Source organism: Amblyomma americanum, unplaced genomic scaffold (assembly GCF_052857255.1).
Source record: "Amblyomma americanum isolate KBUSLIRL-KWMA unplaced genomic scaffold, ASM5285725v1 scaffold_69, whole genome shotgun sequence".
NCBI classification, from domain to species: domain Eukaryota; kingdom Metazoa; phylum Arthropoda; class Arachnida; order Ixodida; family Ixodidae; genus Amblyomma; species Amblyomma americanum.
Window position 1 is genome coordinate 368,304 of NW_027526541.1, and position 27,501 is coordinate 395,804.

At 49.1% G+C, this 27,501-nt stretch overlaps 1 long non-coding RNA gene across 2 annotated transcripts in view; it reads left to right on the plus strand.

Moving 5' to 3' along the window:
* The window catches only part of LOC144112349 (uncharacterized), a 59,377-nt gene that overhangs the window by 16,313 nt on the left and 15,563 nt on the right, over positions 1 to 27,501 (plus strand). The gene's annotated exons all lie outside the window — the stretch shown is intronic.

The window sequence follows — 27,501 nt, forward strand, 5'->3', positions numbered from 1 at the left end:
CTTCTTTCACTCCCTCCTTTATCCCTTTCCTTATGGCGCGGTACAGGTGTCCAACGGTATATGAGAGATACTGAGCCATTTCCTTTCCCCCAAAACCAATAATTATTATTTTTAAAATTGGTTTTTGTGGAAAGGAAATGGCGCAGTATCTGTCGCATATATCGGCAGACATCTGAAATGCGCCGTAAGGGAAGGGACAAAGGAGAGAGCGAAAGAAGAAAGAGGTGCCGTAGTGGAGGGCTCCGGAATAATTTTGATCACCTGGGGATCTTTAACGTGCACTGAAATCGCGCAGCACACGGTTGCCTTAGGGTTTCGCCTCCATCGAAACGCGGCCGCCGTGGTCGGGTGAGAGTGTTTTAAAAACTTTACAGGTTAAAAAAAAACAGTGCGAGATACGTCGATGCAGTGTATGCACGCTGACTGTGCAGCAAGATTGACATCATGTACGTGATGGAGTTCAATAAATTGGCGATTAATTTGCTAAAATTAATATCAATATCAATTAAAATCAATATTTTAATTGTCGGTTTTAGGGCACAAGATGATAATGATATTGACAAATTGAAAGCCGCCAACAAAGAATGCGTGTCCAGTTTTACATTTTCTGAATTGGCATCGTGGTTCGAAATATTGAAGGTGAAAAATGCGGCTTTGAAAGCTCATTATGTTGGCTTTTCGCGATGTCCATAACATGACACCGTTCGCATTTATACAGCAGCAAACAGAGAGGCAGTTTGTGCCTTTCATGATGTAGAAGTTCAGAAGTTCATGTGATTTCGACGATGATACCACGCGCCGCGACATCAATTTACAAATGTGCATCGTGGGAAAGCCAACTCAAAGAGGTTCCGAAACCGCTTTCTTTATTATCGATGTTTCGAACCACATCTACTGAGAAAATTTTTATACTCCATGGCCTAGCCTCCGATATCAACGGGCTTCAATTTCGAATTCTTGCGGCTGAATTCGAAAAATTAGGGCGGTGACTTGTTAATTTCTGTAATTTATTCGTATTTAATTTACTATGAAGTACGTAAAATCCGCCTTCCTCTACGATCCACCTGCACGTACCACACTGTCGTGCGTATCACGGTTTTCAATATAAAAATCTGTAAAGGTAAAACCAAATCGCCCTGGATAAATAATGTTTTTCTTCTTCTTGTGCGTTATCTCAACAATTAATACATATGCACGCTTTATATGTAGCCTTTGCGAATGTTTATGTTGTTGAAGAAAGATGCAGAAGCATTATTTCTGTAAAGTAAAAAAAAAATTGCCAGTGCCTTAGCCCGGCTATGCCAGGATATACATAGCGAAAGATAAGGCATAGCTTGGTTAGCCTTGATTAATCTTGATTGCAAGTCCAGGTTAGTCTGGTTGTCTGGCTAGTTGTTGTCACGTGCTTCGTCACGCGGTTGGTCATGTTACCAGTCACGTGGTTGGTCACGTGGCGCGGTGTGACCACGGTGGGAACGCGAGGACGGCGAAACTGCTAGTTCGCGGCCAATGTGGCTTTCGCTTCAAAAACAAAAAATGAAAGAAGGCTATCGTCGGTAAATGTCACCGCAGCCTCCAGCTCACGCCGCCGGATACTCAATACCACAAGCATCAATAGCGGCCGTGAAAAAGTATTAACGCGACAGCGTTAAGGAGCTCGTGTCGTAGAAAAGCCGGTGTCGTCGGCGTCGGCCGCGAGCGAAAAAATCCCACCTTCTCGCAATGTACGCCAATGCCCCAACAGATAGCGCGCGATGGATGCTCAAGGAAAGCAAGGGACGCCTGTCACATTTTTCGGTGGACAACCCGGACCGAGCCGCAAGGGAAAGTAAATTAAATAAAAATTGGTTTTAAGGAAAGCAAGTGAGGCCTGTCTCGCATATCTCTGTGGACACCCGAACCGCGCCGTGAGGAAAGGAAAATGAAATGAAATGATTGATTTTAAGGAAAAAAAGTGACGCGTCTGACATATCTCTCGTCACGCGCTGAGCGGCGAACAACGCAGGGCACATCCAAAGCGCGTTCACCACGAAGCTAGCGGCCTGCTGTCCGTTCGTTCGGCGCGGAAGCTACGCTGGCGTTCGTGGCATCGGGTTTGTCGAGAACGACGTGCGGACGAGCTACAACTGCAACTTGAGTCCCGCGCGTTTCGGCAAGGCGTCTGGCAGCGCTTCTTAAGTGGTCTGCCACTCCGCGCGTCCGTTTCACACTAGGTATAACAGAGCGATTTTTCTAACGGGCAAGGCGTCGCGCCGAACGGGCGATGGCGTTCCGTGGACACCCTGGCAGTGCTGCAGCATGCTGTCGCGTTCCTCCTCCAATTTTTTTTGAAGAAGCAGTGCACGTTACGTTCAAAATCACAAAAACGAAAGCAACCAAACCCCGCTGTTGCTGCCGCACATGTACTTTAAAAACCTTTCGCACTTTTTGTTTTCGTCATGCCTGAGGTGGCATAGAACAGCGAAGCGTGCTTTTATATTATTGCGGCCGCGACTGCACGCGGATGGTTCTGATCAGCCAGCACGATGACCAGATTTAGTGTCGATATTGGTGTTGCAGTCCCTTATCTGCATTTCTTTTTGGAACGATGATGCATTTATTATTAATCCACTCAACTTTACGGACAGACCTCTTTGTCTAAAACCATGCAGCTCCGACTACTATCCGCCGCATTAAAACGTGATTTCACGCTCTTGTATTGTGGCCGCAGGGCAGTGCGCGCACTCGCGAGCGAACTTTGGTGAGCCTCTGTGCATTCCTCGAACACACGGGCTTGACGTCCCGTCTGTTCTCCGTCAGGTAGTTACACGCAGTGACTGAACGCTCCGCGAGTTCTACCTTGAACGATTAGTAACTGGACGCCCCACTCCAGTTGTAACCATCACAGTGCTGTGCGCGTGTGTGATTTAATTCCTCTAAAATGAACTAATCACGCGCACAACCTGGACACATTTCTTATTGTGTAAATAGTTTGTACATATTACTTCTCCCCCTATCCTCTCTTCCTGTCCCCTCACCTCTTTCATTTCATTTCTCCATTCTGCCTGCTATCCTTTATTTCCGCTGCCCCAGCTCAGGTGCTTCAGTATCGATGGCAGATGCCGGGGCTAGCAAAAATCTTTTCCTTCCTTTTTACTATTATTTTTAATAAAACCACTACCACCACCAAGCTCTTGTATGCAATGTCGGGGACAGTTTTTTTTTATAATGGAAAGATACAAAATACTCGAAAACCGCACAGCAGTGCCTGGTAAAAACTGTTTAATTTGCACAAGAGAGCAGAATAAAACACACAGGTGCGCACTGAAGAGCAGAAATCAAAGTTCACAGACGGCGAGACATCATCGCATATGCTTGACTCGGTATTCTACTTCACTCAAGCAAGTTTGTCCACTCCGTCGCCGGAATACGAAGAAGACACACAGACCACTTTTTACATGCGTTACACAGAAACCTGGTCGAAGTCTTTCTCAGTGCTGAACTGTCTTGCTCAGTGCGGTATAGAACAAAAAAACGTTCAAATGAAAGAAAAAACAAACAAACAGAAATTCAAGCAGCGACGCTGATGAACGGCCACCGACCTGGTCCTGAAGCTTGCGACTGTACACAAGCAATTCTCGAAGTGTCAGATGCTAACGATGGGTAGCGACGATCAGCACCAGCGGCAGGCAGGACTCCAGGTAAGTGGCGGGACATTCCGTCTAGACGAGTCTCAGCGGCTGGTGCCAATATCCCAGCAAAACCAGACGCAAGTAGGCTTCAGAGCAGCTTTGGCCCAATGTCACGGCGAGGAACTCCGGGTCGATTCTGCCAACGGTCCCGTCCGAGGGGCGGCTGCGGCCGCGGCCTCGTCCCAAGTATGTCATGCCTAGGCCTACGAGTCCCGTGCCATCGGCCTCCAGCCGCTGCTCTCCCCACGGCTGCAGTTGATTCATGGCGCAGGGGCGGAAATTCGCCGTCTTCGCTTTGAAAGATGCAGCGATGGCCAGAGAGCACTCGCGCTGAAGCCTGGAAGATGGCGAACGGCGGAAGTGGAGCGTGGCACGTGATGAGCAGACGCGGAGCCAAAGAGCGTGCATTAGCTTGATAATGATGACGATGAATTTTAATTGCGTAAGGGCGCTTTGGCCAAAGAGCGTCATGGCACAGTGTGTTTTTTGTCCGCACTAGGGGTTGGGGTCAAAGACGAATTTTCCCAAACACCTCACCCAAGGGAAGGCGGGCAGCTGCAGTCCTGGGGAAAGCTTGTACCCGTTGTATCACTGGTGGGTACCCGGCGAAACTCGTTATCAAATCCCGCACCTCCCGCATAATTCGCACGATGCTGATTACACGATCATTTCTTGGTCGCTGCCAGGACTTGAGTTAGAGAGAATAAATCGGTGCATGGAAACTTGAAGTGACTGAGGCAGAGTGATCCTGCTACTCTGTGGGGGAGCTTGGGGAAAGGTAAAAGCAGCCGATATATGGGTAAGTGAAAGGGATATACAATTATGGGTGAAGTTCTGATTCGTAAGAAGAAGTCATAAAGCAGGGAACTTACTCGTAGAGTCGCCCCTTACGGCCATGTTAGGAATCAGGATTTTCTGCATGGCCTAATTGTTACGTAAAGGCTCCTGTGCCGCTTATGCTGTTCCACATTATACTTGATGGTGCGGGGAGCACGCCTGGCGGAATAAAACGATGACTGCGGTTGATAGAATACTTTTAGGTTTTCTTTTTATAGATCGTGTTTTATTTATTTCTTTAATTTGTGGGGGTTCGTACTAGGCCGTTGAGCCTCCTTTGAGGTCTAGGCCGCGAACTCCGAGCTCCAGGTATCGCACACCAGGCGCGGCCGTTCTCACGGCGGCGCAGCGGAAATGCGAAATAAACACAACACGGAACAGGACGCTTTGCCCGGGACCAAACGTTTATTGGGTTCTCCCAAAATCGCTGGCTGCTGGATTTGCGACCCTTGCCGTCTGGCTTGGTCGTGCAGCTCACGGGGCAAGATTGCGACAACAAAGAGGGAAGAAGGGAGGAATAATTACCTGACATCATCTCGCTGTCACGGCTCGCTGTAGTGTCCCCCGGCCACGGCCGGTACCTGCCGACCGTTCATTGGTTCGTGATTCTTGATGCCGATAGAGGAAAAGGGGAAACGCGGCAGTAATCTCTCTTTTGGCGAGGTGATCTCGGCGCACTTGCCCCTTGCCTCTTTCGGCCAATCAGCAACCGCAACGGTGGCGCCTGGCGGTGCGCGCTGGCGACCGATTTGAGGAAGGAGGCGGCGGTGCGCACTCGAGCTGGCCTTCTGGCTACTCGCCCGTGGGGAAGGAGGAAAGCGTCCGCTTTCCTGCGTCTCCACGGCGCGCCTCGCCGGCCAGGGAAGGATAGGGCATTCCTAAATTCCCCCATGTGCCAGATTTAGACGTCTTTTGTGAATGTAGTGCAAACTTGATCTGGTTTGTTCGTATCTAATTCAAGTTTATTTGGTAACAGCATGATGCCATTATGCTGGCATAATACGGCACAGGTCCAGTCGAGAGCCTCGGTCAGACGACTAGTGCATCTACACGCAGGAAACGAGTGTATTAGCATGACTATTAGCATGACGGAAATATGACATCAAGCACAAAAGGAAATGCACAAGGGATCAATACGCTTATACAGCGGGAAGGCGAATGGGCACACCCGCTGGTGCATGTAGGCGGGGGGGGGGGGGGACCAATTGGGAAGTGTTTCGTTAACATTGCCCGTCCTCCGGCTCCCCTAATGTTGCCACCAGGTTACGCGTTAAATTAAGCTTTGGCTGTAACCGCTGCTAGACTCCTCAAAAACCACCTCTGCAACCTCTCTTTCCACCCCTCGCATTCGCCTCGGGTGCGGGAAGTGCGGGGTCCGAGCCACAGTGCCGTCGGGTACCCACTGGTTGTACGATGGGCAGACGCTTTCCAATGGCCTGGTGCGCAGGATCTCCGGGGCGAAATTCTTCGAAAACGGATTGCTTACCACATCGTGTGTTAAAAATAACCGCTTTTTGGCCAAAGCTGCCCTTGCGCCATAAAATTCAGCATCATCGTCATCCTTCCTCCCACCCACCCTCCGTGGAACACTGCCGCTTATTTCTCACACCTCTGCACCCCAGCATTTTTTTCTCCCCCTCGCGGCTTCCGAGGCCAGAAGTGTGCGCTGCTACGCCGTGATTTTCGCATGAGCATCAGCACACGCTATTGCCGCGAACCTTCGTTTGCAATTAAAAATATTGAAATAAACGCGTTACTTGTCCACTTAGGCATCTTCCGTGGCCTAACAGCGAAACACAGCTCAATAGGCTCAGCACTACTCAATGGTACACAGCTTAATAGATACCCCGTGAATGCGGGTACCACATGTGAAATTTGCCGGTGTATGGGCCCAGCTCATGTTTACGCAATGATATTCGTGAGCAGTCCTTGAAATAAACGCGTTGTGCATACATTCACGCTTCTCCTCTGCTAACCAATGCTCAATTCTGTTTATTTGCGAGCCTCAAGTGACAGTAAACATACGTGGCGGCAGCTCGCGCTATTACCGCGTGTAGCATCGCTTGTGGCTCGTGAATAAACTGAGCTACTGGATCACGGCCAAGCCAAGAAAAAGGAGCAAGAATGTACGCATTACGCGTTTATTTCAACAACTGCATGCAAATTTCACAATGCGCACGCATGCTGGGGCCATGCACCCGCCTGATTTGGCCTATAATATCCGCATGCACGGGGCACCATTATCAGCGCTGGCTGTTCTGGCCACGGAAATCACCTGAGTGGCCAGCAGGTAACGCGTTTATTTCATCAATAAAATGAGTGCGCATGAACATCACACGGTATTAGTACCCGCTGCCGCCATATATGTGCAATATCGATTCAGTCAACAGGCTGTGGCCTCTCTGAAAATGCGCGAGCTGGGCTGGCGAAGTGGATGCAGTGGAGGCATAAGCCTACGATCGTAGGGAGCGGGGTGTGGGGGGCGAGGCAAGAGGTTTCTGTAGCGCAGTCGTGCCACACGGGAGCCAGAGCCTGCAAGCATCCTTCATAAAAATATATCGGCCCATCACATGTAGTCGGGCGCGCTGGCTGTGCTGACAGGCGCTGAGGGTGGTCAGAAACTGACTGCTATAGCAGCAGCTGTAGATGAGCTGGCTTGCTCAGTGGCCTGCGGCCAATCGAGTGCCTGCTGGCAGGGTAGCGTGGAGAGGCGGTCAGGCCTCAGAACTTCTTATCCCGCCGGACTTGGCAAGCTTGTCAAACACAGGCAAATGCGTAGAACTTGAGTCTAAATCAGGTTTTTTCTGTTTGAAAAATAAATGGGCATTTATTTTAAAAAACTGTATTCCCCTACGCGCAACTTTATTAAAGTAACGCTAACTTCATGAACTTTGCACAGCAACCTCGCTCCATGTTCAAGGAATCTTTTGTGGAAGGACGGCAGCTTGCTGTATTCTAATCGACGCTGACTGCTCTCGCTGAGGCTGGTTCTGTCCCTAGGTGCAACATCGCGGGAAATTTCTTTACCAGGAAGGAAATCAATTGAGCAAGACACACAGTGAACAAATCTGAGGGCATAAATTAGGGAAAGAATTAAAAAATTCGTATCCGGTGTCTGCCGAAATGTGAGACAGCTACTGCGCCATTTCATTTCCACCAAAACCAAATTTCCAATCAACAAACTGCCCTGCTGCAAAGACCGCACGAAGATGAAAAGGATGAATGAAGCTCGCACCACTCTCGCGCATCACGCGGCGCGCGCATCCTCGAACTGCCTTTAGCGCTAGTCACCTCTGCGAAATCCCCCGGAATCGCTACACACCCGCAAAGCTTCAGACTTTGCTGCTTTCCTTTTCGACGGCGCCAACCGAAGAAGCAGTACACGCTGTACAACCGAAGATGGCTGCGAGGTCCTGCTGAGGAGAGGACTACGTTGAGACTTGGCGCGCCTGCGGAGCCCTTCTCATTAAAGACCAGCGCGGCGCAAGATTGCGGCCCTCGGTGAAGCGTTCCCGGTCTACCGGAAGTCGTTATACATGCCTGCTGTCCCAATGGAGCAGCCCAACTCCTGCAGGTATGAGCGGCAACTGGCACCGTCGCCGTGGAGCCTCCTCGCGCTCTCTGCGGGGTTACTGGAGGAGTGGCTAGTCCTGGACAGAATCCGCCCTCGGTATGCAATCGAAGTAGGCGCTCGTCCTCTCTGCGATGCAGTGCAAAACGCTCTGCAACGCCGCTTCGATTTTGCGCAGAAAAACAACCTTCTTGCCAAGCTTAATCAGTGCGAGACGCTCAAACCTGACGTCAAGGACAAGCGCGCTGGCTGGCACGAACAAGTCATAGATATCGGACTCAACGACGGGCGTGACATCGCCTTTGGAATGGAGCCTGTGTTGATACTTGATGCTCAAGGCCTGAACCATGGCAAGTTCCTCCTCGCCGACCACGCTGCAGCTTGTGTCCTTGATTCACCTGGTGCGTTTGCAACAGCAGGTTTTGAAACCGTCGAAGAACTCGCTTACCTGCTGCATGACCTCGCTCAATATAGCGCCAAAACACTACTCCAAGCGACATATATATTTGGTGCACCCACTGCGCTTGATTTCAAACAAGACGAGGTAGAATCTGTGGACCTGCTGCTGGGCCTCGAACAGTCTGCTGCTCGACTCCTCCCAGCCGCAGACCCTGTTACCAATACGCCGATTGCGCTCGCGTCACCTCCTCTCGCCGGAATCCAGCAGGACAAAACATTTGTGGGCCTGCTGTTGTGCCTCGTCGAACCATCTCCACGATACCACCCGAAAGCAAAAGACCGTATTACTGATTCACCGAGTTTGATTTCGTCATCTGGCCTCGCTGGCGTCGAACAAGACGTGGAACTTGCGGTCCTGGTCGTGGAACACTTCCAGTCTGCTGCACGACGCTTGCAACTAAATGTAGTCCCTGCTGGGAACGCACGGAGTACACTTTCGTCCCTCGGCGTTGCTGGCATAGAAGACAAAGAAGAACTTGTGGGCCACTCCGAGCAGTACGAGTGCGCCTCGATTGCTGAAGCTCATTTTCAGCGTCACGTTGAGGTCGAAATGTGGTGGCTGCAGGAAGAACTTGTGCGTCCCTCTGACCAGCGTGGGTGCGTCCCGGCTGCCGGAGTTTACAGTCACTACGACGTTGGGGTCGAAGTAAGGCGGCTGCAGGATGCCCCCGGTGGCGTTCAAGACGAGGAAGAACTTGTGCGCCTCTCTGAACACCGTGGGGGCGTCCCGGCTGCCGGAGTTGACAGTCACCACGACATTGCGGTCGAAGTAGGGCGGCTGCAGGATGCCCCCGGTGGCGTTCAAGATGAGGAGGAACTTGTGCGCCACTCTGAACACCGTGGGTGCTTCCCGGCTGCCGGAGTTGAAAGTCACCACGACATTGGGGTCGAAGTAAGGCGGCTGCAGGATGCCCCAGGTGGCGTTCAAGACGAGGAAGAACTTGTGCGCCACTCTGAACACCGTGGGTGCGTCCCAGCTGCCGGAGTTGACAGTCACCACGACATTGGGGTCGAAGTAAGGCGGCTGCAGGATGCCCTCGGTGGCGTTCAGGACAAGCAAGAACTTGTGCGCCACTCTGACCAGCGTGGGTGCGTCCCGGCCGCCGAAGTTGACAGTGACTACAAGATCGGGGTCAAAGTATGGCGGCTGCAGGATGCCCTCGGTGGCGTTGAAGACAAGCAAGTTCTTGTGCGCCACTCTGACCAGAGTGGGTGCGTCGCGGCCGCCGGAGTTGAAAGTCACGACGACGCTGGGGCAAAAGTACGGCGGCTGCAGGATGCCCTCCGACAGCAACACCAAGCCCTTGTTGCCATCCGGCGCCAGTGCTTGCCTCATCTTGGTTGTGCTTGCTAGTCCAACACCCCGCAGGATGATGGTGTCGAGAGGCCACAAGCAACCGACCAAGTCGCAAACTCGTCAAAAGAAGGCGCTTTGGAAACGTGGAGTGTAGAGTTATGGCGAGGACTAACTCGTCGGGCAACTTCTATAAACATTTTCTGATCTGTTTATTCCCACTACAGTTGAAGGCATTCATCATTACTTCCCACAGCAGCTGTGGGACTGCTTACTTCAACTAGGATAACAAAGACATTTGTAGAACACGAGCGGAATCCATGTGTGCTCAGCGCGATGGCAATGACTCTGTTGGTAATTATGGGCCATTTAATGTCTCATGTAACTTACTTTGTGCTGATAACGCCTTCAACTGTGCGCTGAAACGCTAAATTGTGCATTTAGCGTTATTTCTTCGTCGCAACGTTTGAGCATCTACCTCTATCTGAAATGAACTTTTCGAAGCTCATGCATATTGACACACAGCTCACTTGCAACGTCTTCAAAGTGCTCCGTTAACCCGGACATTGTTTTTGAAGAGATCTTGTGTTTGGTTAACTGCATACAGGCGGAAATATTTTCAACATGTTAATGCGTTGTTCGCGGAAAGCTTCTTAAAATCGCGCACTATTTTTTGTAGTGCATCATCGTGACTGGCCCACATCGCGCTCGCATTCTGCTAGACTTTCCCCACCATGTCGCTTGTGAAACCTGGAATGTTTTTTCCCGCAATGGTGAATAAAGACTGAACATGAATATCGCGCATTTAGTTCATCAGATGCAATTACAAACATTTCCATCGTGAAGTGTATAAGTGGCCACACTCGCGTGACAAGCGGTTTTTGTTTTGTATGCTATATGAGCAGTTAACAGTTGTCAACACATTGCATTTGAGTTCTTTCAGTTTCTTCTTCGTTTAGAGTTTTGCGGGAGAATGTGCTAAAGCTGTGCCGACACCAAATTTTCCGGAGTGCGTTTTTGCTCTTGCATGATGTCTGCGTATTAAGTAAGCATTGATAACTATGTCGAATTAGTCTGTACTAAAATAATTTGTAATTCGTTTTTCCCTGTATAGGTTCAGTTGTCAGACGATGGTTGTGACGTCACGAGTATGAAATCACGTTAGGTATACAAAAACTGTGATATAACAGCTGCTTTATCGTTTTAATTCAACTCTCACGCTAAACTGCTCCAGAAGTCCTAATGGAAGCAAGTGAACAAAAAGCTATTGTGCAAAGAGAGCGAGAAAAACGTTTAATGCATAGAACTTTTGGGTCGGCCCTCATTCCAGCAGCCCATCAGCTATTGCCGCCGCTCTTGTCCGGTTCACCAGCGAAAGCTGGTCGTCCGAATGTGAGCTGGACAGCGCCGCCTCCCAGTTCATAGTTGATGGCTTATTGATCCTTGATATAGCTGGGTTTCTCTGGCATGCCCATGCCATATGGTATATGTCAGCCACTTCACCGCAGAAGGCGCACTGTGGATCGTACGAATTTGAAAACATATGCCTGTATTTAGAGGATTTATATAAGTAGTCGATTGCCATTTCCTTGAAATGACCCCTTGCCCCGTGTTTAGATTTGTGCGGTTCGGTGTATGCTTTCCTCGTTAATCTCAAATGTTGAAGTAAATCCCTGTAGCTTAAGAGTGGTTCAGAATTACTTATGTTCCTTAGAACGTTGGGGGACCTGGGGCCCTCATTCCAGCAGCCCATCAGCTATTGCCGCCGCTCTTGCCCGGTTCACCAGCGAAAGCTGGTCGTCCGAATGTGGGCTGGACAGCGCCGCTTCCCAGTCCATAGTTGATGGGTTATTGATTCTTGGTATAGCTGGGTTTCTACGGCATGCCCATGCTATATGGCATAAGTCAGCCATTTTACCGCAGAAGGCGCACTGTGGATCTTAAGAATTTGGAAACATATGCTTGAATTTTACAGGATTTATATAAGTATTCGATCGCAGTTTCCTTGAAATGACCCCTTGCTCTCTGTTTAGATTTTTGTGTGGTTCGGCTTATGCTTAATAGTGGTTCAGAATTATTTATGTTCCTTAGAACGTTGGGGGACCTGGGGTAATTGCGCGCGGGCAGCGGCGTGAGCGCCTTCTTCTACAACAGCCCCAGAGTGTCGTGGAATCCATATGACTATGGATTTAAGGTTTTTTTTTTCTTTAGTTCTGAGTATTCTATTTGCGCGTTTAGTCATCGTTCTGTTCCTGCGCTGGCCAGGATACCAAGTGTGCTTTTCTTCCTTTTCAGATTTAGGTGCTGTGTAAGCTATCCTGCTCACAATAACAGCCTTTATTAACTTTATGGTTCATTTTTCTTTAAGTCCATGCTTGTAGCTTGATACCCTAATAATCATTCTCGCCACTTGCTCAGTTGTTGCCCAATCATTTCCGCATTGTTGCTCTTGGCGTCTATTAACAGACCTAAAGTTTTCCAAGTGCCACCTCCTGAATTTGCGCTCCCCCCTCAAATACTACAACAAGATCAGAGTCTCCTTTCTTCCTAAATATTAGTAACTCCGATTTGTTGGATGCGCATGGGTGACAACTATTAGCGTATTCTTGCACAGTATCCGCCGCACATTGTAGTCTTTTCTGCATGCTCCCAATTGACCCTCCGGAGGTCGAAATAGTAACGTCGTCAGTATTCAGCGCGTGCTTGACGCCATGCACGCTGTCAAAAATACTCAGTAATCCTAATAGGGCAATGTTGAAGAGGAAAGGGGACAGCACTGCCCCTTGCGGGGTGCCCCTAATTCCCAGCCGTGCGAACTCCGACTTTACTGCTCCGACATTGAGCCTAACTCTTCGAGAGAAATTGTTGGAAATAATTATACGTCCTTACACCGCAATTGCAGTCCTGTAGATTTTTGAGTATGATATCATGTTTAACATTTTCAAATGCACATTTTATGTCTAATGATAGATTTTCCCTCGTCGGATAGCCTCTAGGTTTGTCAATGATTTCTTCTATTAGCTGCAAAAGAACAGTTTTGGTCAAAGGTTTGGTCTGAACCCAAACATCGTGTCTGGGAAGAGGCCACATTTATCTAAATGTCTGTAAATTCTTTTATATATAAATTTTCCCATCAACTTGCCAGTGCATGACGATAGCGGTATTGACTTCAATTATCGATACCGATCTCTTTACCGGGTTTCGCAATGAACAGAACTTCTGCCGTATTCCATTCCTCAGGAATTTTTGCTTCCGATCAGCATTTGTTAAAGAATTCCGTGAAAGCCTCCAACGACTTGTCGTCCAAGTCAGCTAACATTAGGGTGGTCGCCCGATCTCTGCCAGGGCAGGTATCCGTCCTCGTGTCCACGAGTGCGGCACGCACCTCCCAGGTTGTGAACTCCTGGCCCATTTCCTCATTCTGTGTGCCCGTGTATTCTTCCATGTCCAGACCGACACCCTCCGATTGTATGTACTATCTCCTTTTAAGTTCTGCAATGAGCTCCCTTTCGTTCCCCTTGAAGTTGTGCATGGCCTTCAACAGATTTGCTTTGTGCTCCGTTTTGCTCTTTCCTGTGTCCATCAGACATCTCAGTGTGGACCAGGTTATCGTGAGGTTAAGCCTGCCTTTGAAAGAGTCGCACAGCCATTGTATTGCAGTTTTTAAATACCTCACGTGATCTGGAGCTCAGCCGTGATGTAGAAACCGTCTTTGGAAAGCTGAAACCGAAAGTGCATGGAAGAATAAATTTAGGCGAATTTCACGTGGCGAATCATAACTTCGAGAACATTTTTTGCAGGCTAGTTTGTGCGTTACTCAAGTTGTGTTATTCATGCTTTACGCATGATTCTAAAACAACAATACACTAAGAAAATTTGGCGTCTCTACCCATTGAGGCGTCTGGTAGCGCAGATATTGCTTTATAGAAGCTGTTTGAGGAAAGCCCGTCGCTAATTGCTAAAAATAGGGTTTTTGAGGTATCAAGTCAGTTTTGCGGCACGGTAATACCAGTGTTGGCGGACATCAGATGACCGGTAAACCTCGGAGGAGGGCAAGAGCCTAGGAGAGGGGTTGCTTCACATTTATTGAAGCCGCTCCCCCTGCTGCCCACCCATCCTACTTGGCCGTCGGCTCGGCGCGCTTGCGCATGCGCAGCAGACAAAATAGCAGACGACGCCGCTGCGCCGAGCTAGCCCAGCTTGACCATTGGCTCCGCCGTCGGCCAAAGTCTCCCAGTAGTCTTTGCGAAAGCGCGGGACTTCCGGCACACCTTTTGGATTGCGGCTTTGATAACGAGGGTCTCTCCGGAGCTTTCCTTCTTGCATGCGGGAAAACCATGTTAACTAGTTAGCTGATTAGGCAGTTCCTGATATTTAACTTCTTAACTATTAGCCAGCCTTCTTAACTTGCAGCCAGCCGTTACTAAGAGGCATGTGAGTTCTTAAAATTTCGGAAAAGCGGTTAGCCTCGGCGCTGCAGCTCAAGGGATTTGCGCTATCACGCGCGAAAGGACGTGCGCTTTCGAAAAAGCGCGGTGCTTGTCGCTGGTCGCTGGTACAGCCCAACCCACCGCAATGGCGCAGTGGTTGGAGCGCTTGAGCCGGTGTATCCGAGTTTAATCCGGCCGCGGCGGCCGCGTTTAAATGGAGGCGAAACGCAAAGGGCGGCCATGTTTTACGATTCCAGTTCACGGTAAAGATCCCCGTGTGGTAGATGTTAATCTGGAGTCCTACACTATGGCGCCACCTCCTTTTTTTCACTCCCACCTTCTTCCCTTCCCCCACAGCGTGGTTGAGATGTCTACCGAGAAAACAGGCAGTTACTGAGCCTCTCATTTTTCCAAAACCAATTTTCATTTTTTTTTCTGCAGCCAGCACGTAAGAGAGAAGGTCACGTGGCACATGCGCCACGGAGCGAAGTGCACGGAGGGGGGGCGTTGCTTTACGCTCGGCGGAGCCGGGCGCTTTTCCAAAGCGCACGTCTTTTGGCGCGTGATAGCGAAAATTCCTTTAGCCAAAGCGCCGAGGCTAGTCACGTTCCCGAAATTCTAAAAACTGATTGGCTATTACTAACGGCCGACTACCAATTTCTAATTGCGACCAGACGCCTAATTCTAATATTTAAGAAGTTAATTATCAGAAATTGCTAATCAGCTAACAATAGTTAACGCGATTTACCTGTTTTCTGATGTCCGCCAAACCAGGCATCATTGCGCAAAGATGTTTTCATGCCTCAAAAAGCCTATTTTTAAAAAATTCGTTGCGGGCTTACTTTAAACACCGGGTATAGTGTAAATAGTGATCGGCGAATTTGAGCTCAACAATTAGCAGCAACAAATCACGCGCGCAACCTGCATACATTTCTTATTGTGTAAATAGTTTGTGTATATCACCTTTCCCGCTATCACCTCTTCCTGTCCCCTCACCTCTTTCATTTCATTTCTCCATTCTGCCTGCTATCCTCTATTTCCGCTGCCCAAGCTCAGGTGCTTCAGTACCGAAAGGCAGATGCCGAGGCTAGCAAAAATCTTATCCTTCTTTTTATTGTTTTAATAAACAACTACTACAACTACAATAAGCAAAACTTCCGCAACAATGTGCTCAATCTTTGCACCACATGTTCCGTAATTTGCTGTGTGCAAGTAAAATTCTGGCAAGGTGGTGACGACCCGTCACGCCTGAATCTGCAGCAGGCGGCCATCACATAAGTTGTGGTTTTTATGTGAGGCTGGCCTTTTGTAATATTAATTGTAAAACGGACAAACACGAGGTGGTATCTCTATGTTCACTGTATCAGTGCTCGAAGTCAATGGCACTTTCGGTTGCAACAAATTACATTTTGACACTGTTGTATATAATGGGAGAGTATCATACCGACATGCCATGACATATATACGGTTTCCTGCACGCATTTTACTTCATTAATATTTGAGTCTTAAAATGTCTAAAATCTTCCAGTCATCCTTAGCTGTGCCCAGTCCGCAAAATGCTACAGCATTACCACTCCCAGTGTCGTCCAGCTCAATGCTCCTGTCTTTTTCCTTTTTATCCTTTGAACCTTACTTTTGTTAATAACAGCACTTGATCCCATCGTGTGTTGGTTCTGGTTCTACCACCAGCGTAGCTGCTTGCTACTTCACGGCACACCAGTCTGAGGAGAAAGAAGGCGCCTAGCTTCTTTCGATATGTTCATCATTTGTTGTTCAACATTTCCTTCATTACCTCTCGTACTAACCTTGCACAATTATCTACTAATGCTTAAATTTAAGTGCCTTTTCGCCAATGCTCCTAGGTGAATACGTATATTGTGCCGTAGGGAGCGCTGTTCGATGCACAGTCGGAGGGCGCCACTTCAGAGCACGAAGATGGCGATGGAACAGAAGGAGTCCCCTTCCCCAGTCACAAACCAGCCTTGGCACGGATCCGAACCTGCGTCGAGACCACCCGAGCATCCTGGCATCCTCAAGACTCCCGCCGGCCTGCTCGAGCCGCCAAAGCCGCACCCAGAGAAGACGCTCAGGTTCCAGGCTGAGCCCGGGCGCACAGAAGAGGGCCAAGCGACGCCGCAGGCAGGATGCAGTGGCAGGGCCGACGAAACGTGGACCGTCAGCTCCGACTCCTCTGACAGCAGCGAGACGAGCCTGGGCAGCGCAACAGCGCCCGGCTCGCAAAGCGACTCGAGCAGCCCAGGGAGGCCAACGTCAGGGACTCTGCGACCTCGGGCTTCCTCCGCCCCGGGTACCGACAGCAAGGCCAAGGTGTCGTCGTGGCTGCCCAAGAGAATGAGACGCTATTTCGCCGCGTTGACTCGGGACAAAGAGGGCAGCCAAGGCAAGGGAAAGAGTAGTCCAAACACAACCACGAACGGCCGGAACCGGGAAAGACGCCGCAGCCACCCCAGCCACCGCCGCAGGACCGGGGTCGCAGCCGAGAGGTATACGGGGCCGCCATCGCAAGATGACATGCGCTGGCGAGTGGCACTGTCTCGATACGCGCTGCTCACGCTGCTCGGCAGCTTGACATTTTTGTGTCTTGTCATCACATCGCTACTCTTTGCTCGCGCCGGCGGCGACGCTCTTCACGACAAGCAGCAGACCCAGGACGACGGCGTCATCGACGGCCGAAGGCCAGCAGCGTGGCGAGCTTTAAGAACGAGCGCGCAGAGCAACGCCCTGCCGGCCCACGAGCTGGCGACCAAGGAGGGGGAAGGGGAGCCGCCGCTACCTCCGAGGGCAGCGACGGAGCCTGGGGAGCTGGTTCCATCCATTGGCGAAACACCCCTGATTGGGCGCGACGCGGAACAGGAGGAGGAACGCTCCAGCATCGAAGACACAGGAACGAGCAGCTTGGTGCCCGTTCGTCGACAGAGAGACTGGTCAAAAAACTGAGCAACCTGTTCCAGCTTTATCCTTCACGGGCAAATGCGCAGTAAAACATCTAGATATTTGTTCGCAATAAGACATCTTCATGTGAGTGTCAGCGCTCGTGTTGTGCACTTTATGCTGTCCTGGTTTTCTAACACGCCGGCTTCTGTTATGAAGTTTCCTTTTGTAGTCCTGCACAAAACTTCCCGACAGTGGTGCCATTCCAACCGCTCGAGGGAGGATCTTTCTTCAGTTCAGTGTCAAAGAAGCCTTGCACTATGCATTACGTAATTGCTGAAATAGATTACAAGGAGTTGGCACACTGTTCTACCGGAAAACTAACCAGTATGGCTCTTAAGCACTGAAAAATTGAAAACAGCCTACACGTTGTTTTTAACCTTTAGGCATGGATGGCCATTGGGAATACACGCAACGATCCGGCGCTTCCATCACTCTTGGCAGCATTGCCGGAAATCTTCAGCTGCGGGCGAGAGTAAAAAGAAGAGCGCTGATTGATATCCTGATCTACCATTTAAGAGCTGGAGTGAGTGAGTGAGTGAGTGAGTGAGTGAGTGAGTGTGTGCGGTCGGAATATCTGTACCAGGGCCACTGCCGAGCGGGCCGTTAGCCGAAGCTGCTCGGCTGCGCTTGACTCAGCGATGGAGGTGAGGCGCGGATAACTTGGGGAAACACAATGGGGGTGGTTCAAGTTAAGGTGCGCCCCGCAGTGTGCGCAGTATTCCATGGGTCTTTATCGGTGGTTTATTACGCGTTCAGAGAGAGAGGTTTTGAGGCTGTGCGATAACCAGCATACTTTATTTCCTCGTCTCAGTTTGCACACAGACACTCGGGGTTCATCTCATGATTATTCTTCCCAGAAAAACTACAATTGCGAGAACTGGGCCGAGTTGTTTTGTTTCGTTGTTAAAAAGTTGAGCGGGTTGCTCCTATTATCATCCAGAAAACTTGGTTCACTTACCGAACAATAGAATGAATTTTTTGCCTATTGTGACGCACATTTCTTTCACATATCGTTGCTCCAACATACCCTTATTTTTTTCCGACACGAGTCACTTTAACCGGGTACCAAGAAAGGGACCTTCTGGGCCCCTAAGCGACAGTAAAGGTTTAAAAAAAACGCTCATTTGCCACCAGTGTGAAGGTGATCGCTTTAAGTTCAATATAGCCAAGGTCTGATACAGCTCATACAGACGGAGGTGTTCTGCTGTGCTCGATTTTCGCAACAAGAACTAACGAAGCAATTTATCATAGCTGGATCCATGGTTTCTCTATCCTTCACTGTGACATTTATTGGACAGTAATTAAGTGACCTTCACACTCGGGATGATATATTGTACGCGTGCTCAATCGACGCGAAACCAATCACCTTCATTTCGATCCCGACTGCCCAAAAACCCCAGCGTAGCTGCGCTGGGCGCATCCTTTGTCCAGCAGAAGCCTCGGGTGTCGCAACAAAAGTGGTTTCATAATTTCTCGGCTCACCTTGTACACGATATCTCGAGCACGGAAACAGCGCTAAACATGAGACCAAGGAAACGGACGAACGACAGGACCAGGTCCTGTTGTTCGTTTCAAATCTTTTTTTGACCCGAGTTTACCAGTGTTTCCAAGTACAGTGGTCGATGTGACAACAGTCATCGTGCAGCAGCTTTTGTAGTGAAATAAATTGCAATTTGTAGCAGCAATTTCAAATTTTGTAGCGAGAAAAAAGCCGTTTCGTAGAAGCCGTTATAGCCTTAAATAATTGCATTTCAGAGGGAAATTGCGACCCGCCGCCGTGGCTCAGTGGTTAGTGCGCTCGGCTACTGGGCCGCAGTTCCCGGCGCTCGCGTTTCGACGGAAGCGAAACGCAAAGGCGCCCGTGTGCTGTGCGATCGCATGCACGTTAAAGAAGCCCAGGTGGTCGAAATTATTCCGGAGACCTGCACTGCGGCACCTCTGAATTTTTTTTTCAAAAATTCGCCCTTTCAGGATGTAAAAGAAAGTTGTAGCAACATTTCGTTTTTTTTTGGTTCCAATGTTGACTCTAATCGCTGTAAAAAAAAAACATATATATATATAGACCCTACACCCAAATTCCGTCATCATACCGCTCCTTCTTAAAAAGAAAACCTTATAATGAGCAAATGGAAAGAAGGTTTTGATGAACAATGTCGTTTTGATTCGGAGTTAAAAATGACTACATATATGAAGAAAATGTACACACAATGCAAAAACTCATACACTTAAAACTAAAGCTTCTAGGTATTATTTTATGTCTTTTTTTTTCTTTCAAAGATTCTCGCTTGGAAAATGCTACCGGCTGAATGACCTCAGAGGTCGGTACTGGCGGGGCACGAAGTGGGACATTGCTGGTGAAATGCAACGGGACTCTCCACGAAACGAACGAGAAGCGGCAGCTGGGGCTACAATGTGAACGGCACCATCCCTTCTACGTTCCCTCGCAACGCCTGTGGAGCAGTGCTGGCTTTCTTGGTGATATGTAGCGATCGTTTAGTGCTGGTGCCGCTGCAGTCAGCCCAGCGATGGGTTCACAAGCGTCACATTTGAACGATAATCATCGCAGTGATTGCAGCAGCGATATTTTGTTTTTGGAACAACAAAAATTCCTGACTGAACTGAGCGCTTTGCTGTGACAGTTAAAATACCGCATGAACATTACCATGATGTTTTCGAAGCATGCTTTGAAAAGAGAGCCGGAGAGCTTCAGTCTCAGAAATTTTCACAACATTTCTTGAATGATGATGCGCATATGCAGGCGCGACGTGAATGAAATTCTATCGCCTCACAGACGCGAGCGCACTCAAACGAACGCGCTAAAGCGAAACTATACCGAGAGAGCGCGCGCGCCTGCGCAGGCTTATAAGCACAAAAAGACCACTGTAACTGCGAACAAAGCTCTTGTAAGGTAGAAAAAGGACAAGAACTAAAATACAGGTATCGCCGCCGCAGGCCGATCATGCAAGTATACAAGCGCGAGCACAAAATAACCGAAAGTGCCTCGATTGTCTTCAGGCTGAGAAACGTGCATGAAGGTTCCGCGTTTGGACATTGCACTATACAAGTCTTGTTTTGAAGCTGCTAGTGCACTTTTATTACACGAGAAAGATGGGAGAAAAAGACAGCCCGAATCTGCCTGAATGTTGGAAACCAGGGCTTGGAACGCTGGAGATAGGATTGAGCGGACGCAGCTTGTCTGCGCTCCGTGGATTTCTCGTCCTTAGCGCGCAAGATCCATTCGCAGTTCCACATTTTTGTCCGGATCAGACGTATAACGTCGAGAACTACTCGAGGATACGCTTTGATCCCAAGAAGTGACTTTCTTGGCATTCGGCGAGACTTTAAAGCCCAAGCCAAAACGTGGGATCGCTAAGCCTCGCAAGCACTTCGGCACCGGGCCGGCGTCCGTTGCCGCGTTCGGCCTGACCAGCGAGCAGCTACTCCGATACGGCTTCGACGATGGATGTGGACCACACCCATGGTTACGACCCCGAGTCTGGAGGATTCGGAAGTGTTCCGAGCAGCAGCAAACAAGGCGAGGCGAACTTTGATAATTCACAGCCAGAACTTGGATGGAAGACGATATACCTCAGGGCAGGGCAGCGTGCACAAGGGCACTCGGCTCCGAAGGCATACGAAGATGACCCGAAGTCACCAGCAGCGGATCCCACGAGCTGCAAAGGCCTCCGAGACTGCCTGACCTCGACAAGTATGAATTTAAAGTGATTATCAAGCCGAAAGACCGTTTGGACCTAAAAATGTGGGGTGGGAGTGTACACCCACTTAACGTCGCGTTCTAAAACGCGTTACGTGGCAAGATGTTACGCCCCAAACCTTACATCAGAGTTATTGAAGAGCAAAACATCATCATCGCGGCAACTTCCCATTTCCCATATCGAAGACGCCACAGTACTTGCGAAGATCGATCACATCAACCTAGACGGGAAAAAGTACCACCTCAATGCCTACGTGAGAACACTGCAAGACTCATGCAAAGGGGTGGTGCACGGGATTGACCCCAACGCATCAGACAGAGACCTAGAGAAAGACTTTTCCTCGGAAACCCACGAAATATTAGGCGTCCGAAGGCTCGGCAGATCCAACTCGGCGGTGATTCTGTTCAGTGGATACAAAGTCCCTTTCTTTGTTACGTACGGGTGGATCGAGCGCAAATGTTTTCTTTATAGGAAAACTAGACCGTTTTGCGTACTGTGCGGCAAGGAAGGACATAGACGTGACGTCTGCCCCAGCCCAGCTGAATCGAAATGTGACTCGTGCGGCAAGCTGAATCCCGGGGAAGCTCACGATTGCACCCCAACTTGTGCGTCATGACAGGGGAATCACCACACCTACTCAAGGGATTGCAAATCAAAGTTTCTGGATCCCATCAATAAGCCTAGGAAACATCAACATATCGGTGATCAGGAAGAGAAACCGACAACCAGTGGCACCAGCAAGAGCTACGCGGCAGCTGTACGCACCAGCCGAAAAGAGCAGTTCGAGAAGAAGGAATCCAGAAGAGCGGCCTCCAATTCTACGTCCAGGTCCAGGTAAAGATCTAAAGTCTAGTCAACGTGGCAACTCGTCAGGCCGATCCGGAACGGAAGAGTCAAGACATCATAAAGAGCAGGGGACAACCATGTCGGTCTCCTTTGCACCTAAGGCGAATCCACCGGCACAGGAGACGCCACGCACCCGAGAACGCGGACCGTCTTCTGAGAAGCAAGAAGACTCAAGACACATCGTAAAGGTGGGCTATGCTGGGTTGCCTCCATCCCTCCCCGGAAACGCGATATCTAAGGAGTTTAACGACCTAAAAGCAGAAATTATTCAGCTAAAAAAAACAAACAGAACGAGGCGTTGCGAGCTGAACTTAAATTGGTCAGGCTGTAGTCACAAACAGCTCCCGACAAAACACCCGAAGCCCGGCCAAACTCACAGTCAGTTTATGAGCGCGTCATTGCAGAGTTGAGGACTGACAGAGAGGAGCAGGATAAAAAGTTCCTACAAGTTATTCAGATGGTCAAAAACGAGCTCGCAAACGAGTCCGCCAACACTAGGAAATACATAAACTCCGCCACTGCCACAGTCCGAGACGAATTCAAATCTAAACTCAACGAGTGCAACTTCCGAAATAGGAAATCCAAATATGCCGACAGGCACCCACTTCCAGAAGAGGACGAATAAGGACCATGGCACATAGGGGACAGGAAACAATAATTTGGCAATGGAATTGTCGGGGATTTAAAAAGAAAAAGCAAGCCTTCAATTTTTCATCGACAAATCGGAGACGTCACCTGCTGTAATCGTACTTCAAGAAGCAAATACGGTCATCTGCATGAAGGGGTACAAATCTTTCCAAGACGAGCATAGCCTTGGAATACGTGTTCACAAGGAGTTTACCGCAACGCTGCAAGAACCGCTAGCCGAAAATATCGAACATGCTTGCATTGAAATTCATTCCAAACACAGGGGAAAACGCAGTTCGCGCATACTGAACGTGTACAGTCGCCCCAGGGACTCATGTCGTCAGATAGTCACGCTATTTAATAAGTTTATCAAGAGGGCAGGAAAGGACTCCTTCGTCATAGCCGGTGATTTCAGTGCGCCCCATCAAGCATGGGCATATCACTTTAACAGCCCGAAAGGTAGGAGGATCCTTGAGAACGCTAACAGAGAAGGGCTCACAATCTTAACGGATCCCCTGCAACCCACCAGAGCGGGTAATAGCGTCAACAGAGACACCTGTCCAGATCTCACGCTTGTGAAAAACTGCCTGCAGGCCACCTGGTCTAACACTGGCGAGACCCTGGACAGTGATCATTTCATCGTCTCCTGCACTGTTCAGGGAGTTAAATTTCGGAAACAATTTTCCAAGGCTAAGATTGTGAACTGGGACAAGTGGAGAGAGGAAATCGCACGTCTCCCGGACGAAGATATCACAGATATTGAGGCATGGACAGCGCTGCAGATGAAAACCGTCGCCAGGCACTCTGCGACAGCGAACACCACGGAGGAAACTCCGGCAGTTGACCCGCACCTGTTACATCTGTGGGAAGCCAGGAGATCTCTGACAAGGAGGTGGAAAAGGCAAAAGTTAAATCGCAAGCTGAAGACTAAGATTGCAGAACTCACCAAAGAAGCGGATGACTACGCACATAACCTCGCTAACCAAAACTGGATCCAGCTGTGTGATGAGCTCAGCGGTACAATGGGCACGGCTAAAACATGGGGACTCCTCAGATTCCTTATCGAGCCGAACTCAAATCGGTAAGAGCAAACAGACACGCTCTGTAACGCCTTGCACAGCTATAAAGGGGACAACGAAGCCCTCATTCCAGAACTTGCGCGGAAATTACTCGATCTGGGATCCTCGTACCCTCTCCCTGCGTACACCGGTGCACCAGGGACTCCGGAACAGGGGGGGCAGGGGGGGGGGGGGGTCGCCCCCCCCCCAACATTTATCCAGGGGGGGGGGCGCCGCCCCCCCCCTCCTCACTTTCCGACCGCTTACGCTGAAATCGAATTTTCGATAAGTGCTGAAGTTCTAGTGCTTTATAATTTTAAAGAATATTGACATAGTACAGAGATGGCCAACAAACAAACAAATATCATTCAGCACACACAAATGCCAAATTCCCATCATAGGAAACAAATGTAACCTTCCCCCCCCCCCCCGAAAAAAAACAATATATCCTCGATATATTGAAAAAGTTAAATATACTAAACTCTCCTTTCCTATCTCACAACGAATCCAAGAAAAAATCTCAACACTAACAATTAACCTCAGCCGATTCACAGGACACGCTTGAGGTATGGCACCAAAACACCTAAAGGACGTTTACACCAGGGCGACTGAACGCTTCATTCTGTACTCCAAGTCTGGTACAAACAAACATCACAAGTGCGCAGGAAACTACAAACTATCCAACGCTTCCCTCAGAATCACCAAAGCCTTCAGAATAACACCTAACATAGCCCTCCCAATACTTGCAAACGTACCCACCATTCACAATATTCGAAAGATAAAACGCACTTTTCAACGCCCTTAATAACAACCCTTCCTTTACAAACGACACCCTCACTATCCCCCCTTCAGTCATCACCACGAAATCGGACCTCCACCTCACCCACCCAACGCAACGCATCAAAATCAACTACTCTTCCGGGCCCCTTACACCATCAGACCTGCATATTTTCACCGACGGATCGAAAACAGAGGCATGCTGTGGCCTAGCATATAACGTTCTCACAAAAAAAAAAAAATCGAATCACACAGTATAAACTATTTAAACTTTCTGAATACAGCTCTAACTTTGAGGCCGAGGCTGTGGCCATCATCAAAGCCATTGAATACACAAAAGCCACCACTTCCCAATCAAAACACCATCCTCGCCGACAGCCTCTCAACACTAAAAGGGGCATTTGAAAAGGGGCAATCGTGCCAGGGGCTTCTGAACTCGGGGCTTTTGAAAACGGGGCAAATGCAGCGGGGCATTCGGCGCGGGGCATTTGACACGGGGCTTCTGACATCGGGTGCTTTCGTGCACCACCCGGTGGAAATATCAAGTGCAGAGATACGTTTACTGCAGCAGCAGCAGCACTGCGGGCAATGTTTAAAAGAAAGATACATGTATCAATTTAAAATAGAAACCAAGGCATTTATTAAAAGGGAAATTTTTCTTGAATAATGCAAAAAATAACAAAGAACCATAGTGCCAGGTATATCAAACATAATGCATCGAGCAAATAGGAATTATTAAAACAAATGTCAAGTACAAACAGTTGAAAGAAGGTGAAGTCTAATAATACTTTTAAAGGAACGAATAGTTTTAAAATCCTGAGATAAGGTGTAATGAACGGGAGTTTGATTAAAAACTGAGGGAGTATGAGTCTGAGTATGAGTATGGGGGCGTGTGAGTTTGAGGGAGTATGCGTCATGTTTAATGAATTTTGTATTGAAATAATTCAAGTTTGACTTTATTTCTTTGCAAACAAACACAGCAGTTCGAAGTAAAATTATGTCTTCTTAACGAATATTTTGGAATCTACTAAGTAATGCAACGTGTGATCTTCAGTTCTTAAACACTAAATGGCACGAATCGCCCTTTTTTTTTTTTTTTTACAAAGAGGAATGAAGTAGTATTCTGTTTTGTCGTGGTGCACCAAACTAACAAACAATACTGGAGTCGAGATTCTATAAGCACATAGTACAGGAATGTTTTAAGCCAGACAGGTAAAAGATTTCTATATTTGTTGATGATACCGAAGGACCTTGAGAGGCTATTTTAAGTTCGCTACGTGGGCATTGGAATGCACGTGGCGCCAGTTTTTGCGGGCGCCAGGCGACGCGCTTTAGACGGAGCGGCGAGCGCCGCTGTTCCGTCGGCTAGCCAGAGAGACCCATTCTTGGGGACAAAACAGGTTGTTGACCCTACGGTGGTGGCGGGACGTGCTCTTCTGGGAACAGGGGGACGGAAAGGACGCAAGGGAGAAGATGAGGTTGTAGAGACAAGGTTCGATGTCATTCATCACACCCGACCGCAATGTATCCACCAGACGAGCGAGTAACAACGAAGAGTGTACGAAGAGATCAACTCGCGAGGGTCAGGGGCGCCGCACCGCCATGCCAATACGCAGCCGTCGACAGATGCTCTACGAGGAGCGTACAACCTCAGACAGCCGCCATATCTGCACTTTGACCAAGTGGGGATGCAATTACCGTGGAGCGTGGTTGACAGGGGTGGGTCTGCTGGCTTTGCGCCCCCCCCCCCCCCCCCCCCCTCCTCTTTCCGTTGACTCGAACGTGGGAAGCGCACGTGCGTGTAGGCGCAGAGACGCGCCCCGGGCGTAGAAAAGGAATTTTGTTCTTCTATTTTTCTTTTACCTTGAGAAAGGGTTGAAGACACGTAGTAACCAACAATTTTGGTTGTTCATTCTGATTGAATGCTGGTTGGAATGTAGCCTGGACACAGAGGCCAGCAGTGCCAGCACGCTACGCTTCCACGCGGCTGCGCTTTCTGTTTGTGGTTGTTTGTTCCTTTACGCTCACGTGTGCGCGCGCACAGTGTAGAACGCCCGCACTGGAGAGGAGGCGCGGGACTAAAGAGAAAAAAAAAATTACGCTAGCCTAGGGGACTTAACAGTGGCGCGTTTCATTTTTATTGCACCTTTTTTTTTTCTACAGCGGCGCGCGGGCAGCGGCGGGCTGCTGTGCGCGTAGCTCCGTTTCTTTTTCGTTTGTTTGTGTACAGCGTGCGCCCAAGTGGAAGCATTTTTTTTTTATCGTGCGCCTGCCTGCTGATTTAACTGCAGATTTACAATGCCGTTGCCTCGGAAGATGCCGGGGTCTCAAAAGAAGATCGACAACTTCTTCGTGCCGGCACAGAAGCGTTTATGCCTTGGAATTGAGGGTTCACAAGGTATATTGCGCCACATTTTTGTCGCCATTTTGTTTATTGATATGTTTCTAATGCCCCTTTGTATTTGTCTTCGGGCTGGCAGCAGGAAACGATTCTCACGAAAGTCAGCCAGCTGACCGTGCGATAGGAGCAACAAGTATTAACGGTACGTCTTTGCAATATTTTGTTTATACCATGCTCTTCATGAGCAGTTCATGAACATTTAGCGCTTGATGCATTTTTTTAACTTCTCTTACTATTTCTTTGAAGGGATAATAAAAATAAAAGATCCATACAGTGGTCGGCTAAGAATTCCTTTTATCTCACTTATTGCAGAGAACCCAGCAGAGGTTGTACTAGATGGAGAGCCCTCCTTCACAACAGACTTGGACCGGACTACATCGAATTCCGGCGCCTGCGCTCCGGTGGAAACCGCAAGACGCGACGACTCGCCCCAGGATGTCCCATCACTGCCTCCCAAGGGCTACAAATTTCCAAGCAACCAAACCGGAAGGTCCTGTAAATATGCATGGTTCCAGAAATTCACATGGTTGTCGTACGACTATGAGCGCGACGTCGTCTTTTGCACTGTGTGCCTCATAGCCTTCAAAGAAAGAGGAGGAAACGTTGCAGGAGTGGAACCATGTTTTATTCGCGCTGGTTTCAATAACTGGAAAAAGGCTATCGAAAAGTTTCAGTGCCACGAGAAGAGCCAATTTCACTGCGTGTCCGCAAGTCGCCAACTGTCGAGAGAAAAAGGAATGCACGTAGTGCAGCTATTATCTCAACACAGCAGCAGACAGCAAGAGGAAGCCAGGCAGGCACTGCGCGCTATAGTAAGCTCAGTCCGCTACTTATGCCGCACAGGCCAAGCTTTGCAAGG